The sequence below is a fragment of the Triturus cristatus genome, chromosome 10 (genome assembly GCF_964204655.1).
Source record: "Triturus cristatus chromosome 10, aTriCri1.1, whole genome shotgun sequence".
Lineage (NCBI taxonomy): Eukaryota > Metazoa > Chordata > Amphibia > Caudata > Salamandridae > Triturus > Triturus cristatus.
The window spans coordinates 1,054,605,598-1,054,625,648 of NC_140593.1; positions in this window are offsets into that span (position 1 = coordinate 1,054,605,598).

The following is a 20,051-nucleotide window of genomic DNA, read 5'->3' on the forward strand; positions in this document are numbered from 1 at the left end:
ACCAAGAATGGTAAATTTAGAATTTCGTCTCAGATTAGTTTTGTGAATCAGACCCAACATCCTTTGATAAATGGAAAAGAACAATGGCTTACAGGGACACAGGGGCTAGTGCCACTATGGTGACAGAGAAAGTTGTGTCCCCTGTTCAGATCATACTTGGACAAATGTTCCAAGTCACGAACGCTAGCAATGTCAGGAATTACTATTTTTTGACAGTTGTGAACCTCAGCTAGGGAGGGGTAACTGGAACTAAGAAGGTTGTGGTATCTCCAGACCTACCTGTAGATTGTTTGTTGGGCAATGATCTAGAAACTTCAGCCTGGGCTGAAGTGGAGTTCAGGACTCATGCAGAGATTATGGGCATCTCTGCCAGTGTGTTTGCTGTCACCAGGGCTCAGGCCAAACAGCTCACCACTGACAAAGCCCTGGATCCTGAAAGATTTGACCAGGTGCTTCCCAAGAGAAGTAGCAGGAAGGGCAAGGAATTGCCCACCTCACAAACTCCCAGTGAAGATCACCCTCCTGAAGGAGATGATCTCAGCCCCTGTGAAGGAACTGTCCCAGAGGAACTTGGGCCTGACCAGGCAGAGTTCATGGGGGAAGGGAGCCCTTCCAGGGCAGACTTGAGTTTGGGGCAGAAGACCTGCCTCTCTCGTGAACCCCTCAGGCAGCAGACTGTCAATGAGGAAGCAGGGAATATCAGTGGACACCATAGGGTCTATTGGGAAGATGGGCTTCTGTATTCTGAAGGTAGAGACCCCGAGCCTGGTGCCCCCAGGAGGTTGGTAATACCCCGGACGTTCAGAGGTTTTCTCCTCTCCCTGGCACATGATATTCCTCTTGCAGGACACTTAAGGCAAAGCAAGACTTGGGACAGGCTTGTGCCTCACTTTCACTGGCCCCATCGGTCTGAAGACACCAAGGAGTGTTGTCATTCCTGTGCCACTTGCCAGGCCAGTGGGAAGTTATGCGGTACCACAGAGGTTGGAGTCCCCTTTGAAAGGTTTGAGATTGCCATTATTGGTCCCTTGACCACTCAATTGCATCTGGACACAGTTACATACTAGTGGACCATGCCACTAGGTACCCAGAAGCCATTAACCTTAGAACAACTACAGCTCCTCTAGTGGCCAAGACCCTACTTGGAATCTTTTCCAGAGTGGGGTTCCCAAAGGAGGTTTTAACAGACAGAGGTACCCACTTCATGTGTAGTTATATTACTGCCATGTGGATAGAGTGTGGAGTGACTATAAGTTTACCACACCGTAGGAAAGTAGGATCTGCTTCTTATGGTTACTCCCACTTTTTGCTTGATATAACACTGTTTTCTGACTAGTCTGACTGGGATCCTGCTAATTAGGACCCCAGTCTCTGTGCTTTCTCCCCTAAATTGGTATGTTGAGAACTTAGGTACATCCCTGATTGTACACTGGTGTACCCTTATAAGTCCCTAGTATATGGTACTAAGGTACTCAGGGCATAGGTAAACCAGGGGTCCCACATGGGCTGAAGCATGTATTATACCACCTATGGGAGACCACTCCATTTGTAAATACAGACCTGCCATTGCAGCTTGTGTAAGTTGGTGCTAGCACCACTTACGAAAGATATAGGTTTACCTAGATCTAAGGTCACTGCACTTAAAACCTATAAGTCACCCCTACAGCAGGCCTTTGCAATCCTGAAGGCAGGGTGCTTGGTTCTAATCGCGAGGGTGCCCCTGAATGAGCAGGACACCCCTACAGCTTGGGAAGTCCATTCTCCTGGGTTGTAAGTGAAACAGCCATATAAAATATAGAGGGGCGGGCATGGCCAACGAGCCAAGATGGCGGTCACACTTACCTGAGGCTCTGTACCCCTGGCCCTACATCCGTCAAAAATCCTAGCTTGTTGGGCCTCCAGGGTGCCATCCTGCCTTTCATCGAGCAGCTAAACCTGCCCAATGCACCCTCCTGGCCGCCTGATGTGAGGGGCAGTGGCCAGCTGTGCCTATCGGAGCAGGAGTGATTTTTGGGCCTGGGCCTGGGCCTGCTCCCTGCTCAGTCTGTTCTCGGCACCGGATGTGAGGCCTTTGCGTATTGAGAAAGAGAGGAGCTCGTGGATACTGCGCAGTGTGCTGATGATTGCTGCCCTGGGGAAATAGACGCGGCTGGGTGAGGAGTACCACATTACCTCGGGGAGTCATTGTGAGGCCTGTCGGCCCTGTCCCAGGGCTCGTGTGCATAGCTGTGGCATGGAGTCTGTGCCACGAAGTCTGTGCAGGCTCGGCGGTAACATGAGGGAGACAGCACTTACCTGCGATACTGCTTGGATTGGTTGCGAGCAGGGATTGGGGGCTGGAGGTCACCCGAAGCGGTGAGCCCTGTTGCATTGGCTGCACCGGCGGGTACTGCGAGGTGAGTGCTGCCGACTTAGTTCTTGTGCCGTCTCGCTGTTTGGGGGGCCACCTCTACCTCCGCCACGGGCCCTCTGCTTTGCAGTCCAGAGGTCAATTCGGGTTCAGGCCGTGGGGGCACGTGGGCCTGTGGGAGGCCAAGCCCCTCCTACTGATGGCTGGTACTCCCTCTGCCTGGGTGCCATTGTTTGGCTGTGCCCGGAGGCCGGATCGGGCCTAGGCCGCGTGCTCCGGAAGTGGGAGTATCCTGGAAGTGACGTGGACGAGCTGGATGTTCTCCCCTCCTGGTCAGTGTTGTGGCGACTGTAAAGGCTCAGGCGTTGGATCGGATCCGGGCCGTGGGGGAATCTACTGACATCTGCCTGCTATACAGGGCCACCCCTCTCTTCCCCTCATCGTGAGGCTGTATGACGAGACAGGTTCACGGTTTGGACTGAGCCTAACCTTAGTGTGCCTGCTCTCTCCTTGCCCAGAGGGAACCTTCGCTAGGGGGCGGGGGACTGCGAAGACCCAGGGGTCGGATTGGACACATGTCGGGGGGGGGCTGGTGCACCTCCATTATGAACCTGAGTGGGGTTTCCCCCTTCTCCACCTTCTGCTTGTGCACTGTTGGATGAACACACTCTGGGGAGTTTTGGAGTGTCTAGAGCGCATAGTATTATCCAGACAGGGGAAGAGTCAGACGCTTATGGAGACTTGTAGTCATTGGGGTGGGCCTGTTTACGCTCCTTCGGCCTGCCACCCATGAACGCCTACTGCTGCACTCAGGAACTCTGTTTTGGAAGTCCCTGCTGGGGCTCCTATCCGCTGCCTGGTGCTGTTGAGGCCCTGTATTCCGGCCAACTATAGTGAACCTGGGAGTCCTGTACACTGGCATACGTTAGGCAGAGGAACCTGACCAGATAGCACAGCAGACCGGGGGATCCAGTAGGGGTTGCTGCGACCGGTTGTCGCTTTGACACTGTCCAACAGAGTTGCCTCTCTATAATTATGGATACTGGTGAGGTACATTAGCAAAGGGTCGCTCGCTGTAAGGACCGGAGAAGTATAGATGGCACATGGGAAGTCCCCTCAGCTGGGGGAAAAAGTGTGACTGGATACATAAACCTGTCCCTACAAGATCACTGAACAGCTGTGCCGAACTGGTGGCGGAGGCTGGAGGGTCATACTATTGCACTGCCCCTTTGTAGCCTGAGGTGAAATTGAGTATAGCGCACACACGCAGACACTAGGTGGTTACCACAGACTGCCAGATGCCCACGACCAACAGCTGGTCATGGGACGCCTCCGATTTAATCCTACGCCCATCCTAGCGGGACCATTGAAGCGTTGGGGAATGCTCCGGAACGAGACGTCCCTCCTAGGTTGGGGCGGTCAGACACGGTACTAAACGGCAAAATAGACAATGTACTCACCGCAGTGGGGTAGAATAGTGCAGCTCTAAAAAGCACGAGGACGTCGCTTGAAAGCAAAATCGATAAAATAACCATTGATTTTAATCATCTGCGGGCCGACCAGTGTTAACTAGCAGACAATCAGCGCGAAACTGAACTTTAATTAGAAGAGTTGCAGCCTGCCAGACGAGAGAATAACTCCACACTGCAAGCGCTCCTGGCCCGTATATCTGAACCTTGAAGACAGAGTGGAAGATGCGGAAGGCAGATCACGCCGCAATAATATACATGTGATAGGCCTGCCTGAAGGCCAAGATACTATGAAGTTCACTGAGAGCTGGCTACGCGAATGGATGCCCGAAATAGATCTGTCAGTGCAATTTGTAGTTAAAAAGGGCGCACCAGTTGCAAGCGCGAAGGCCACCACCAGGAGACAGTCCCAGACCATTCCTGTTTCATCTGCTCAACTACAGGGACCGTAACAGTATCCTACGGGAAGCGCGCCGTAGGCAAGAGATCAAACTGAATGGTGCTGTGTTGATGATGCTCCCGGATTACACCTTAGCCGTCCAGAAACAACACCACTCTTTTCTGTCGGTTAAACGTCGACTGCGCAAACTGAACATGCGATATTCACAGATTTTTCCTGCCCGTCTTCGTGCAATGGACAATGGAAACACTTGGTTCTTTGATGACCCGGAAGACGCGTGGAACTGGATGGGGCAGGCAGGCTATACAGCGGCAATGGCGCGGCCCACTGCAGTGGAGTGAGGCCCTGGAGCTGTGAGCCATCGCAACCGAGGCAAGCGGAGGCGCACCAACAGGAATGAGCAACTGGTTGCAGTGCCTAACCTGGGGCAAATTGATTTCAAAGCGTATAAATGCCATATGCACTGCGACTGCACTGCACACCGAACTCCACTCCTCAGACCTAGAAAATGACAGAGAGAAATCCACAAGCGAAGAGGACTCTGTAGTTGGCCACACCTCAGAAACTGATACACCGACGCCGCCAGAGGTGACGCCACAAGCGTCTGATCACATTATCTAACCCGAAACGTCAAGGATTTAGAAATATACCTCAGGGTATAGCTGTCCATGGGTCCCTTAATGGCGCCGCCCACGCGTGTGGGTTTAGGGTGCCGGTTCCTTTTCCTCTGTAGCCAACACTTGCTGGAAAACAAACGAAGGGAGGGGATTAAACAGGTAATGCATATAGATGTCGCACTGTAATGGGTGGTCACGGGTAGCCATTATGGCTAACGGTTCACTAAGACAAAAGGGCACAGGGACACAGTGGTTTCCCACCCCCCTCAAACCACCTCGGGTATGTGTATTGAACCCATCATGCCTGGGGAAGGGCACTCAGTGCCACAGGGTGATACGCCAGTTTGGGCGGATCCCTGCTTCATATCTGCCCCATTAATGTTTTGTAAGTTGTGTTCTATTAGTTGTACTGTTCACTATCTAGTTACTGAACATTGCTGTCCTATGCATTGTGGTTCTCCCCATACACAGGACATACCCAATTGGACATGGGACTACTGGGAAATTTGGTGGGATAGTGAGAGTCACAAGCTACCACAGCAACAATGTCACACACTAACATAATAACATGGAATGTGAGGGGTATGCACACACCTGCACAGTGTTATGCTGTCTACTCCTACCTCAGGCGTGGGTCTACCCACATTGCTCTCTTACAGGGGACATACCTGACCCTGCTGGAGGCGGAGCGCTTGCGACGCCGCTGGCGAGGACAGGTCTACGCTACAGGCTACTCCTCATATGCAAGAGAAACGTTGATTGGGACTGGCTGGGACTCCGCTAGTGGCGGAGGAGGTAAAAATAGACCCACAAGGGAGATATGTATTTCTAAAAGGCCGTCTAAACGGTATGTTGCTTATACTGGATGTGATATATGCCCCAAATACTGACCAGCCATTATTTCTCTGATCTCTCTCAACTATCTTGGCGGGGTGGAGCGGTCTCCCATGGCTGATAGGGGGAGATTTTAATGCTGTAATTGACACAACGCTAGATAGTTCTTTCCCCCCATTAACTGACACACACTCTCTGACTAATGCTTGGGCGCTGAGGGACTGGATGCATCATTGGATACTGGCGGATCTGTTGCGGGTATGACACCCTGACACAAGAATATACTCTTATTACTCAGTCCCATACGACTTGCATGTACGAATTGACCGAATAGTGGGCTCTCTGTTGCTTCACCCTAGGGTAGAAAACACAGACTATCTTGGTCTCACACACTCTGACCGCAATACCCTTCCGATGTGTCACAAATGGGAGGCGCCTCGCTCAGTGATACCCACATGGCACCTCCGGCCGTTGGCTCTGGGGGACGCATTGTTTCGGGAAGCAATGGTTGCGGCCACGATCGAATACTTCGAACTCAATGGGGGTCGGCAGGAAGCACAATCATGGAATGGGAGGAGTTTAAGGTGACTCTCAGGGGTAGATGCCTGGGTATCAACTGGAACATCCGTACATACCTGGAGGTGGAGGTGGGGAGGGTGGAGGGTGAGCTCGAGCACCTAGAGGCTAATTGGGTAGCCAATCCGGATGGTATAGTGCCACTTGAAGCCAAGTGTAGTGAGCTGGCAGACCTGAGTACCGTCTTAGATGTGTTAACTTCGCAAGCGCACTCAGCCAGAGTGCATGCACAATCGAACCGCGTGGGCCGTCTCTTAGCATGGCTCATTCGACAAGATAAGATATTGAAGCCCATATCTGCCCTCCGTGATGACACTGGTCGATTATGCTATGCACAAGCTGAAATCCATGCAGTACTGTCATGCTATTACAAGGTCCTATACACATCAAGAAACACATTCAATGATGCACAACTAACTGCCCTTCTCTCCCAGGTCACGCTCCCGACCCTGGTCAAGGCGCAACTATTGGAATTGGAAGAGCCTCTCACTCCCATGGAAATCGGGACGGCGATATGGGCACTAGCCATAGGCAAAACCCCGGGCATGGATGGCCTTCCTTCTGACTACTACAAAGCTTATGCACACATACTAGCGCCGCACCAACAGCAGCTATATAATGCCTCACTTGATGCAGGCTCTCTCCCCCTCTCACTTCGGGAGGCATTAATTGTTTCACTGCCTAAGCCGGATAAAGGCCCGGCTCATATTGTCCGTTAGCTCTGCTAAATACAGATTACAAAATACTGGCTAAAGTGCTTGCTGGTCGTCTGGTCCCAATGGTGCTGGCGCTGGTTGGACCTGATCAGAATGGCTTCGTTCCAGCCCGTAGCACGTTGCTGAATATACGGTGTTTCGTCAGAGTTGCCGCTTACTCCCCCCAGCGATGGTCGCATTCTGGCTGCCTGGTCTTAGAACTGGAAAAGGCATTTGATTTGCTGGAGTGGGACTACCTCTTTGCGGTACTTAGCAAGTTTGGAATCACGGGTCGATTCCTCCATCTGGCTCAGTTATTGTACACACAACCAACAGCCAGAGTAAAGACAGGCTGCCTTATCTCCGAACCCATACAGATTGGCCGAGGCACCCGTCAGAGATGGCCCCTGTCTCCCCTGCTATTCACCCTGGCAGTGGAGCCACTAGCAGCAGTACTCAGAATGCAGGGCATGGAATGGGGTATTTCCCTTGGGGATGGCACGCATGCAGTGTCCTTGTATGCGGACGATATTATGATCTTCCTCAGGGACATGCACTCCCTTACGGCTACACTGACTTCCACAATCTCTACTTTTGCGTCATTATCCGGGCTGAGGGTCAATTGGAACAAATCCTGTCTATACCCTTTCAGGCACGGACACACAGATCTCATACTCGATACAATGATGGGTGCATTCCCTGGCAGCCTGACACATTCCGATATCTAGCAATCTGTGCCTATCGCCAGCAAGACAACTTACTAGAGGGCAACCTAGGGAGAGCAATCACAGCGCTGCAATTGCAGATGTCTTTTTGGCGTATGCTTCCACTGGCAGTGGCGGGCCGCATTGCACTTTTGAAGATGGTGGTGCTCCCTAAGTTTCTGTACCTCTTTACTAATCTCCCTGTGTATGTGGCACCAGCTTATTTCAGAGGTTTGCGGCGGTGATGAGGGAGTTTATCTGAAATGAATCTCACTGCCGAGAAGCTCTTTCGAAACTTTACCTCCCGACTGATAAAGGTGGTCTCGCGGTTCCAAATATGGAGCCCTATTACCTGGTCTCGCAGCTCCAGTGGGTGGCAAAGTGGATGGCGGGGCTGCACATATCTGATACAGCCACGGGAGGCCTGCTTCGGTCGCTTGACAATATACTTCGCATATTCCACCCATGCGTATGGTGCAAACTGCTAGAGCAGCTGCTGCTCAAGGTTGGATACAAAGCCTACCGCAGAAGTCTATACATTACACGCACAGCAACCCCGTATGCCCCAGCTTTGCCACTACAGGATACACCTTGTAGAGGCGGCTACAGAACTAGAGAACTGGTTGGCTTTTGGTATACAGACGATGGGGATCTCTATCAAGATGGGTGCTTCTACCATTTGAGGCTTTAGTAGATGAGTGAGGAATACCATCTTGTCAGTTTTTGCAGTATTACTCCCTTATAGCGGCGCTCAGTGGTAGATGAGGAGACAAGGACACAGAATGTCCTGTGCACCCTGCCATCCAATATTTACATGTTATGGGCAAGGGCAGACACCTCACCAGATGGTTTGCAGAGTCATTCCGAATCCACACGGCAATAACTATGTTGCCTCTCAGACAGAAGCGGAAGGCAGACATAGGGTATTCCATTGCAGAAAAGGAGTGGACAGAGGCGTTGCTTAGCCCCATACACATCCTGCGGAACTCACGCTTTAGGCTTATCCAACATTATATACTGCAACGAGCTTACCTCACTCCCGAGAAAATCAACAGGTTCTACAGGAGAACCGATTCAGCGTGTCCCAGATGCCAGCACCTTCCTTGTGCACTTACTGGCACCAAGTGCATGACACACTAGTCACGTCAACTGGCCGTCGTCTGGAGCACACCTGGGAGGAGTGTTTATTACACTTTTCAGCAGAGGCAGGAAGTTTAGGGTTACTTCTCGCTTTCTTAATTTTGGTATGCTAACTGCCAAACGACTGATGACAAAAAAATGGAAGAAGCCAGATCCCAGTGGTGTCAGCGTGGTGTCAATTGCTGCTGGTATGGGCTAGAGCAGAGAGCAAAGCACTCCGAGTAGAAGATATTTGTGGCCTAAGCAAAGAACCTATAGCACCGAGCTAGGAAACCATACTGCAGGAGTTTCTAGGATTGCGAGTAGGTGGTGTGGGATCTCCTACCCTTTCATCACTGGGGAATCTGTCACGCTCTCTGGAGAGTCGCGCACGAATGTGCCCTCCACTGCACGGGTGGTTTGAGATGCCCGGCCCCCTCCTCTATCCACGCCCATTCATTGATGTGCCTGTGGCTTTGCGGTGACGGGTGGCATGCGGCACAGTAGTAGGGCTTGCAGACACGTCCCTCACCACCATACACACAATGCGTAGTCATTCAGCAAGAGCGCTGCATTGGCTGTTGGTAACCTACCCATTATAGTTATGACACACCCCATCCCACCCAAACAGCTAAACCGACACATCACGTTGCATATGAGGCCCGCTTAGATAATATAGTACTAGGTGAATCAAGGGGGAATTGCATGTTACAGTCCTCTCACAATATGTTTTATAGGACAGTTGCTGTCAAATGCTCAGAAGTTAATGTTCTTTTTGTTAAAACTTGTTTTAATCATCTGTACGGGAGTGTATACCAAAGGCAAAACAATTAAACCGGTCATAAGAACAGACCTGGACCTGGAAATGAGCTGTCGAATGGATGCAGAATACAAATAGTAGAAACAATGTTAAAATATGTAAGTAGTAATTAGGGTGTAGGGTGTATGGTCTAATATTGTTAACTTACAGCAAAGTTTGAAGAATATTGTATAGGCCACTGTGTGTAATTGCAACAAAATCTGAAAATTTAATAAACAGATGTTTTGAAGAAAAAAAAAATAACATATAGAGGGGCACTGCGTCATTAGGCGGTGACCATCTCGAAACTGGCTGTAACGAATCCTATCATGTTTGATATCAAACATATTGGAATAATACCCCCACACCAGAAACGGTGTATGTACTGTAAAGCTCCTCCGGGAGACCCTCTGTGCTCCCAGTACCAGTCTTCTAGACCCGGACAGCACAACATGGCTGCTGCCGACCAGAGACACGATTCTGCCCTCCTGATGCTGAGCCAAGCTCGAGCAGGGGAAGGCAGAACAATCGGTATCCTGTCACATGGACGTGTGACCACTTCTCAGACAGGGTTTAGTGTATTGGGGCCGAGTAGGAGCGCTTGCCACACAGTCTGCTTGAAGGGCACACTTGGTGCCCTCCTTGCAAAGTCCAGTTGCTGTGGTGGGTGTGCTGTCTGTATATTTGGATGAGCACCTGCAATTTTATTGAGGTGTTTCTGTATGTTTCTGTGCTGCTTGTGTCTATTTGAGTGGGTGCATGAAAAGGTATGAGTGTGCTTTCGACAGGGCTGGGAAAAGGGAATTGGAATGGGGGAGGGGAAGGGGCAGGAGGAGGGGCAGAAGGTTGGGATGGCTGGGAGGATGTGGTGAATGAGGAGGCCATAGCTTGAAATGGCCACTGAAGGATTGACATACCACTGGGAGTGCCTTCTGGGTAAGTTACCATTTGTTACATATGGTAACTAAGTCTCTGGATTGCATTCAGCAGGGCAGTCTGCCCTATAGCGATGCTCCAGAGGAGGTCAATAGGCTCCTCATTCAGCACAAGCCGGGAAGACAGGGGCAGGGGGCAGGTGCCTGCAGAAAAAGAGATCCCAGGCATTTTAGAGGCCCTGGGTAGGCCAATTGGGGGGAGCAAGAGGGAGGGTAGGGATGTTACTCTGGGTGGCGAACAATGATGCAGGTGTAGCTGGAGCAGTAGGGTCCTCCACCACTAGGGAGTGCTCACTGGAGGACGCCTCTGAAGACGTGGTGTCGCTGGTGGCCTCTGTTGCCCTCTCCTCACCCTCCCACCCACTGGTCCCCTCGCTGTCGGTGATGTCTTCACCAGAAAGACCATGGCCAGCTGCTTCCCTGCCTACATTGGTAACTTCTACTTTGCATGCCATGGACGATGCTGAAATGACATTTACAATAGAGTTATTGGATCTGTGTAAACAGAACAGATCATGAAGTTTGACCACAACACAGTTACCAAGCTTTCACATTTCACCGGCTTCAATACTCTCAAACTTTGGTTCTATATAAGCGTAAGCACATGCATGTTGGCAACATTTTCAGAAGACACTTGCTCACAGTTATCATTCTCCATGAGATCTCCTATATCATGTACGATGTTGTCTCTTATTCATAATTATGTCTCTCTGGGAACTGTTCAACACCTCACAATGGTTGGCCTTTCTTGTTCAGAACAGTGAACTGAACTCACCAAAAAAGATATGCACCAAGAATACCTTTGTACTGTGTGTTCAGTAGGCTCTAAAATCTTCATACTTATTAGTATTAATAATTAAAATAAGAATCAATGTCTTTCAACATATGCTGTAATGTTGTACCAATATTAGTAAAAACTGCAAACAGGTTACCTTTGTTTGGACATTTCACAATTGTAACAATCACTTCAGGTCACTAAAGTGTATGTCAAGTGTCCAAAATGATATATGAATTCTGTACTTAAGGAGCTTAACAATCTGAAGAGATTTAACCTCTATAATACAAAGCAGACAACTAACTCTATGATGATGAGACAGATGATCAGGAAAAAGAATTGAAAATTGAATTGTAACAGTTGATTTTTATAAACAAGCATGAGCAAGATACCTCTACCTACACTACCTTAAAGGCAACTCCAAACTAAGAAGAATTTAGTAAAGGTAAAATTAGAAAGGTGTCAGCTGTCGGAGTCTTCAGTAGAAGTCACTCCAACCATAGGTCAAGAAGCATAAAGCCACACAAGCAGAAGCATAGATCTGCTCTCTGTCCATCACTACTTTTCAGCATAAAATATCAATTGCATTCAGGTTAGATAATCCCATGTGATCCTTGCTATTGAATTTCCATGTCTCTGGCATTACTGAATACTTGCACCACCTTTCACACGTCGATAAGTTACAACTGCGTTTGTCTGTACCACTCTTCTCCTTGCCAACTTCATCTTCTTTTAACTTGCTATCTAATGAAAACAAACCCCATCTATGCTAACTAATGAGGCCTTGTTCATACCTGTAGTGTAAATAAAATACAAGCAAATGCATTCTGCATTGAAGGTTAAATATAAAGGGCACATTAGATTTTAAATGTGAGCATAAACTGAACAGGTATCACAAATCCCACTCTAGTCAACTTTAACAGTCCACAGGGTTACAGAATATGTGCACATTTCTATGCACACAATAAATGCAACTTCTTAAGACAAGTATACATTGTAAAGGATTACAAAGATGTAATGCTAAATGCACCTGCATAGTAATAATTTGTCACACATATAAATCTTTAAGTGTTCGTTTACACATACACAGTCTAATTTATTAACTTCACAATAGGACACATTTTGTTAACTTTTCCTGTCACATTAATATATAAATGTTACATAGACCTTTATTAATCACGTTATGTACACAAATTCTTCAGGTGGAGTACTTTAACATTTTCTTAGAAGATATGGTATTCCGGAGGGAGTGGTCCCTTGTTGCATGGAAATGCACCAGGGACTGGCTGAGCCTTAACATCAACCCTGCCAAACGCCTACCCGATGACCTTCTTATCAGGATCACTATGGCAGAGAATTCCCTTAAGACTACCAATCAAATTACCGCAAACAAGAACATATTAGCGGAAATCAACACCGAGACCAGTGAAAACAGGGAGTATCTACTTAAACAAAAGATAAATAAACTACAGAAGGACATCAAGAAGTTCGATAAAGAATACGTTTAACCCTACCTGAAGGAAGATTAGGTTGGTACTGGTGACTAGTCATCCGATGAGAGCACCACCTTTCGCACTCGATACTCATCATCTAGCAGTAATTCCAGCTCTGGTAGCAGAGGATACGACGACACGCAGGAACCCAGAACCACCACCACTGATGGGTTACGGTGCACCATCTTACCAGGATGCCCCCACAGGTTGGCACCCCCCGGGACCACCCCATGCCTTCCCAACACCCTACTATCCCCATCCCCTTTTTAGGCAGAGGCTGGGGCAGCGGGAGAGGAAGAAGAAGAGGCACTCAGCAGAAGCACGTTCAGTGGCAAACACCAGAGACGGGGACCTCACGGCAGACCAGGAGTCAAACGGCCAGCAAGAAAAACTGATTGTGAACCTGTCCACCAGGCAACTGAGCGAGATGTAAACCAACGTCCTTCGCAGAGGCTTAGGGTTTGTCTCACTCCAAGAGATGACAAATTCAGGACCGCACAGGAACTACACTGTTTCTTCAGGAAGATCCATCTGCATGCGTTCTTTTTGGACAAACCACCTGTAGAAACCACCGACTCGGGTCTTCACAACCCTCTCGACATTCACTCCCACTACAGGAATGGTCCCCCCAGAGGTTCTCACTTTTGAGCAGGCGGTCCCTAAGGATGTGGAGCAATGCGCACATAAGAATGCCTTTTTCAACATGTCCAGATTAGAGACCGAAGCAATGCGGATTCGGGAACGACAGCTCCATTATGATACAACCTGAAGACAAAGGAGGAGCCATCGTTATCCTCAATACTGCTGACTACAACCTGGAGTGTGAGTGTCTCCTATGTGATCGGGCTTACTACACCCCAATTAGGGAAGACCCTACAGCACGACTTAGCAAGAACATAACATCTATGGCATTTTCAGCAGAAACACAGGGTTGGATCAGCAAAAAGGAGTCTGCTTTCCTGATCAACGACCATCCGAAGATACCCTATTTTTATACCCTACCCAAGATCCATAAATCCACCATACCACCACCAGGGAGACCAATAGTGTCGGGAATTGGATCCATCCTCAAACCTCTTTCCCAGTTTTGTGATCACTACCTGCAACCATTGGTGACCAAGACCCCATCATTCCTCAAAGACACCACTGCAGCTCCAAACCTTCTTGATCGCTTGGGTGAGGGCATTGCCATTGACCTCCTGGTCACCCTCAACGTGGAAGCCCTCTACACCAATATACCTCAAGCCGCCACTCTGGAAGTAATAGAAACTAGTCTCAGAGCTGTGGTTTAGACATTCCTTACCTCTGTTGGCTTCATCATGGGGTGCCCTTCTCTAGCCCTAAAGGAAAACTTTTCCCAATTTAACGACCAACTGTACCATCAAATACAGGGCACCTCGATGGGTAGCACCTTTGCTCCCAGCCCGGCCTGCTTGTACATGGCCGATTTTGAGAAAAAGTACATCCAGAGCAATGACAACCTCTTCCAGACCAATATACTGGTCTGGCGGAGATGTATAGATGACATTCTCATCTTGAGGCATGGCACACAGAAAACGTGTCTTGAGTTCTGCGAATGGATAAACACCCTTGACTGTTTTCTCAGGTTCAGTAGAAACCTCTCTACTTCAGAGCTACCTTTTCTCGATCTTTTGATCTCCCTCCATGAAAGGAAAACTCTCTACCAAAACATACAAAAAGCCCACCAATAGCAACAGCCTTCTCAGGTATGACAGCCACCATCCCAAACACCTGCGCGACAATCTCCCGTTTGGGCAATTCTTGCGACTGCGTCGCAATTGTGGTGCCATTGACGACTGCAAACAACAGGCCCAAGCCCTGAGTACTGATCTAGTGGCCCAACACTATCCCGAGTCGTGGTACTAAGAGCTTACAAGAGTGCGAGGGACAACAACAGGGAAGGTCTTCTAGAACTCCATGAAAGGGTCCCCTCCCCTGTCATCAATTGCGTCACATCTTTCACACCCCAGTCCAATGAAATTAAGAAGATCATCAAGAAGCACAGGTCCATACTCCATACTGGTGACATGTCACTAGTCACCCCACAGTTTGCCTTTAAACACACCACCAACATCAAAGATAAAGCTGTACACACCAGACCTCCCACCAAAAAAACACCATGACAACCACAGCTTTTGGGCCTCGAACCAGTTATTGGCCACTATCCTTGCGGTTCCTGTAGTGTATGCCCCTTGACACAACCATCCAGACAAATTGAACTGGACCCCTTAGACATTTAGACCCAAAAGCCCAACACTAACTGTAACACCCGCAACTGTGTGTATATGATTACATGCCCATGTCAAAAATGGTACATCGGGATGACAACCAGGGCGGTAAAAGTTAGGATAACCGAACACCGCAGCAACAGTAAATGCAGCAGAACCCCTCACACACCAGCGAGCCTGTTTTATTGTCCGTGAATAGTGTTACAATATGGCGCCAGCCTTTAAATTTCCTCTATCCACTTCAATATGGCTGCCATGTTTGCCTCTCCCACTTTGTGCTCGCATACAAGCCAGTCCATCCGTGCTTCTAGCACACACGTTGATAAGACTCCTGCATTACCTATCCGAGCGTCCCCTCTGATATCCACACACGGGTAGGTCGCATGCTGAGTAGGACCTCGTTCTGAGTAAGTACAGTCTTCATCCACCCGTTCACCGACGGGCCGGACACCTATCGGCTTCTGTCACCTTTCTCCCCTATCGACAAGGGTCACTGTGAGCTTATGATGCTATGCATACTTATGGATCAGTAACAGGAAGGGGTGGGAGCACACTGCTTCACCTCCCAGCACAGTTCGCCCCTTAGCATTATGGTAAATGCAGTTCTTAGTACATGCTTACTTGAGATTTTACTGGAGTGTTCCACCAAAGTTGGTGCAGGTTAGTGCTGTACATCTCTAGACACGTGTTTCTGGATATCATCCGTCATCAGTAGAGATAAAAACTAACTTTATATGGGGTTGCTGAGCAGGCTGCCACAATCCTTACAGGTCTCAGTACCTCTCACAGGCACACAGGTGCATCTCCACAAGCTCGTCAGGTCAATGGCTCAAAGGAGCCTTTTCAAAACAGGAAGGGGTGGGAGCACACTGCTTCACCTCCCAGCACAGTTACTTATGGATCGGTAGCTATCCCGATCCCCTTCACTGTGCCCCCCCTTGCGCCTCTCCCGATTCCACTATGACCCGTCCTTAATAGGGAGTCCCTGTAAACACAATATGCACGGGCCCTTCTGCCGTAGAGCGCCATACCCCCTCCTCTTACCTCTGTTTGTTTCCCCGAACTTGCTCCCCTCCTGGCAAGATGGGAATTCCTCCCCAACTTCGGTGAGTTGCACGTAAAACCGTCGGCACTGACATTACCACAATGAGATCTTCCCTCCATAAGCTTTCCCTGCTAGTCCCCTTTTTACCAGTCCCGAACATTCGGCAACAACTCTTAGCTGCCCACTTCATGTACAACCATCCAAGAACACTTGCCTCTGCCATTTGCCACATCATTACAGGTCTGTACCGTGGGATATGACCTTGGGCTAACCATTGCCATAGTAGGCATATAATGCCTCCCGCCCGGCACTAGCAGCTGCTACTCTGTTTCCTATTTCCTCACCTTTTCCCACACAGACCTTTGCCCTTTCAGCCTTATGGCCAACCACCGGTGCCATACCCCACACTTACAGACACCACACACATCCTTGTGCACAAAATACCTTCATTCTCTTCTTTTTTCTCCTTTGTATGTGCCCTCATGTTATAGGTTGCTCTTCCCTCGCCAATGTGTGAGTAACGTAGACGTCATGATTGAGGTCGTATCTACATCCCCTTCTAGGTGAGTCTCCCCTCAGTGTGATGATCGACACATGCCAGTGGACATTCCTACCGCTCCCACAGGAGATCCATTCAGATCTGGGCACAATAATGTTTCGTGTCTTCACCACACACAAATGCATTATCTAGCACAGAATGTGTCTGCATGTCCTCTAAGATCCACTACAGTTTTTAGAAAAGCACCTATGTGTTCTATTGTTGATTCGTCATTACACCCTCCATTGGGCTAAACACCTCCTTTAAGCAGAAGTGACTGTGACCTTTTTACTATGTCAACTTGTTTGTCTTTCTCCCTCCAGGTGTTCTCCAGAAGGTAGACTATTTTTATACTTGCACTTTCCACAGGACTACGATTTGAGTCCAGATCACAGGGGACGTGATATTCCTCTGCACACTTCTGACTGTGCCTATTTGAGTAAATGAGGATCCCCGGTCCTGAAGAAATGCCATAGTTCCTTTTGGACGACTTTGGGCATGAAACATGTCGACCATCTCCACCCTACACCTATCACTCTGAGCTGCAGCAGGTATAATATTCCTTGCCAGCCACAACTTTGATAGTCGGTTGTTTTTATCGGTAGCAGAGGAATCAAGTGAATAAAATTGGTTTTGGAATCCGCTGGCTATTTTTAACCCACACCTTTTATTTCCCACTTCTACTCACTACACATACGCCCCCACATCACCATCTAGCTTCACGTCGGTAACCAGAGAAGACCTCCGGCAAAGAGCCTCCATCTGGGGCCTGTTGGGCATTGCAGCGCTGGCCCAACGAGAAGCTGCCCTATGATGAAGCATGACACCTTTCGGGGTGTGCGAGGGCCCTTGCTCCTTATTGGAGCATCTCCATCTATAGATTCCACTCTGTACCTGGAACACCCCACATCCCTTTCCTTCTTTTCTCCTCCCCTTCCCCCTCCACGCCCTCCTCAGGAACTGTATACTTACCAGATTTTAAATGTGAGCATAAACTGAACTGGTTTCACAAATCCCACTCTAGTCAACTTTAACAGTCCACAGGGTTACAGAATATGTGCACATTTCTATGCACACAATAAATGCAACTTCTTAAAACAAGTATACATTGTAAAGGATTACAAAGATGTAATTCTAAATGCACCTGCATAGAAATAATTTGTCACACATAATACATAATTACCGCAGCGCGTTCAGCATGATATTCTAAACGTGATTGGGCATTTTAGGCTGCTAAATCTCAGTGAGACATTGCGTGTATTTTAATATTGTACTTATTTTAAGATATTGCTTTTTAACAAAAATATTGCTATCTTTGCACCCCCTACCTTTTCTGCTGCACAAAGTCACTTTCTCCTCACGCTCCCTTGATGTGCTGGTGTACTCGTCTGTCAGAGCGAGTCACCGGAGCGACGACATCTTGGGTAGCGTTCTAGTCATTAAACTTGCACTCTCCCTATTTAACGGAGGTGGTGCAAGCCCGTCTGCGCCCGTCCGCGCTCCGAACGCGCTCAGCGCGAGACATGCTGCCCCAGCGGTTCCCCGTTTGGTCTATTCTAGAGACGAGCTTGCCCGTCTCGACACTCGGAGAGATGGGACTACGGGTAATGAAAGTGGCACCGGATCTGGTAAGCATCCCCTCAAGAAAGTGTTTTTAGGGACTCTTAATTGTGGATTGATCAATGTCAGATCTTTGAGTAAACATCATTCGGAGATCTCCATTTTATTGGATGATCACGATTTTGATGTCCTGTTTCTTACAGAAACCTGGACACGAGTAGATAGCGAAGTGGAGCTTGGCTTAGCCTGTCCCCCGGGCTACAAAATTTACCATAAGCCTAGGCTGGATGGAAGAGGGGGAAGAGTAGGTTATATATACAAAGACATCTGGAATATCACCCCACTCTGTGTAGAGGACATCCCGGGAATTGAGTCGCTGGGGTTCTCACTCAAAGATACCAGTGGTGCTCTGTGTACAGGCTAACTGTGCTACAGACCACCAGGGAGTGCTGCTCATGTTTATCAAGAATTGATTGACGCCATATATAACTTATCAGATTCTCACTCTAAGCTACTGATCCTCGGAGATTTTATTCTCTGGGAGAATGGCACCCTTGACACAGCTATTAAAGAACTTTGCCAGGCCTGTAAGAATGTCAATTTGCAACAGCTGGTACTACATCCTACCCACCAGAAGGGCCATGTACTAGACCTTATTTTTGCTGATGAAAACAACATAGTTGTAAAGGAAATACTTCCACAATGCTGGACAGACCATTTTCTAGTCTCTTTCGCCTTGAAAGTTGATAATTTTCAACAATACGATGCTGGTATGTCATCTACTTGTATTAGTAGGGAATGGTCCAAAATATCAAAACTAATGGACCTTCCCCGGCTTGTTGACGACAGTTATGTCATGCATGACTCGGTGGAAGTGAATTATCTGAATTTATGCCATCAGATCACTAGTTCGTTGGACCAGTTAGCGCCTTTGAGGAAAGTTAAAAGTCGAAAAAAACCTTCTTCTCCCTGGTACAACGAAGAATTGAGGTCGATGAGGACTAGCTGTAAACAAGCAGAAAGGAAATGGAGGAGGAATTACTTAGAATCAGATAAAGTAGTCCTAAAAAATCTACTTCACACTTACAAGGAGTCGATAGGTAAGGCCAAGGCCAAATACCTTGAGGAGACTATTTTACACTTGGCTAATAAATCTCAAACTCTTTTTAGCCTAGTGAAAGGCCTGTCCAATCCAGAATGTGTTAAGCCTAACACTCCAGCATCACAGGAACTATGTGATGATTTGGCAATATTCTTCGAGGAGAAAATTAGTAAAATTTTAAATGGTCTTAAATCCCCTGGAGATGATGATACGTGCAAGTATACTGACAATAACACTTTAATAAATTGTGGCATAACTGAGAGGGAACACGCGACAGTTCTGGATCATTTTCAGGTTCCATCACAAGAGGAATTCAATGCAATTGCTGCCGGTATCTCCTCGGGCTCTCCTATGGACCCACTCCCTCATAAATTTTGGAAGCTCTTTGGGAGTGAACTTTTTCCGCACCTATACCATATTTGCTGTCAATCCTTAAATAGCGCTGTAGTTCCGGACTACTGGAAAAAGGCAGTTGTTTCCCCGCTGCTGAAAAAGGCTTCCTTGGATCCCCAATGTCCCGCTAACTACAGACCAATCTCCTTGCTACCCTATCCAATTAAGATTCTGGAGAGGGTAGTGACAAAATCTCTTTCAAGATACATCGAGGATAACGAGCTGCTGGACGAAGCCCAATGTGGGTTGCGCCCTGCACACGGGACCGAGACTGCCCTGGTAGCAGTCTTGGATGACCTGAGAATGCAGGCTGACAGTGGTCAAGCAGCCTTTTTGGTGCTACTTGACATGTCGGCCGCGTTCGATACGGTTAATCATCAGATCCTGATTAAGAGGCT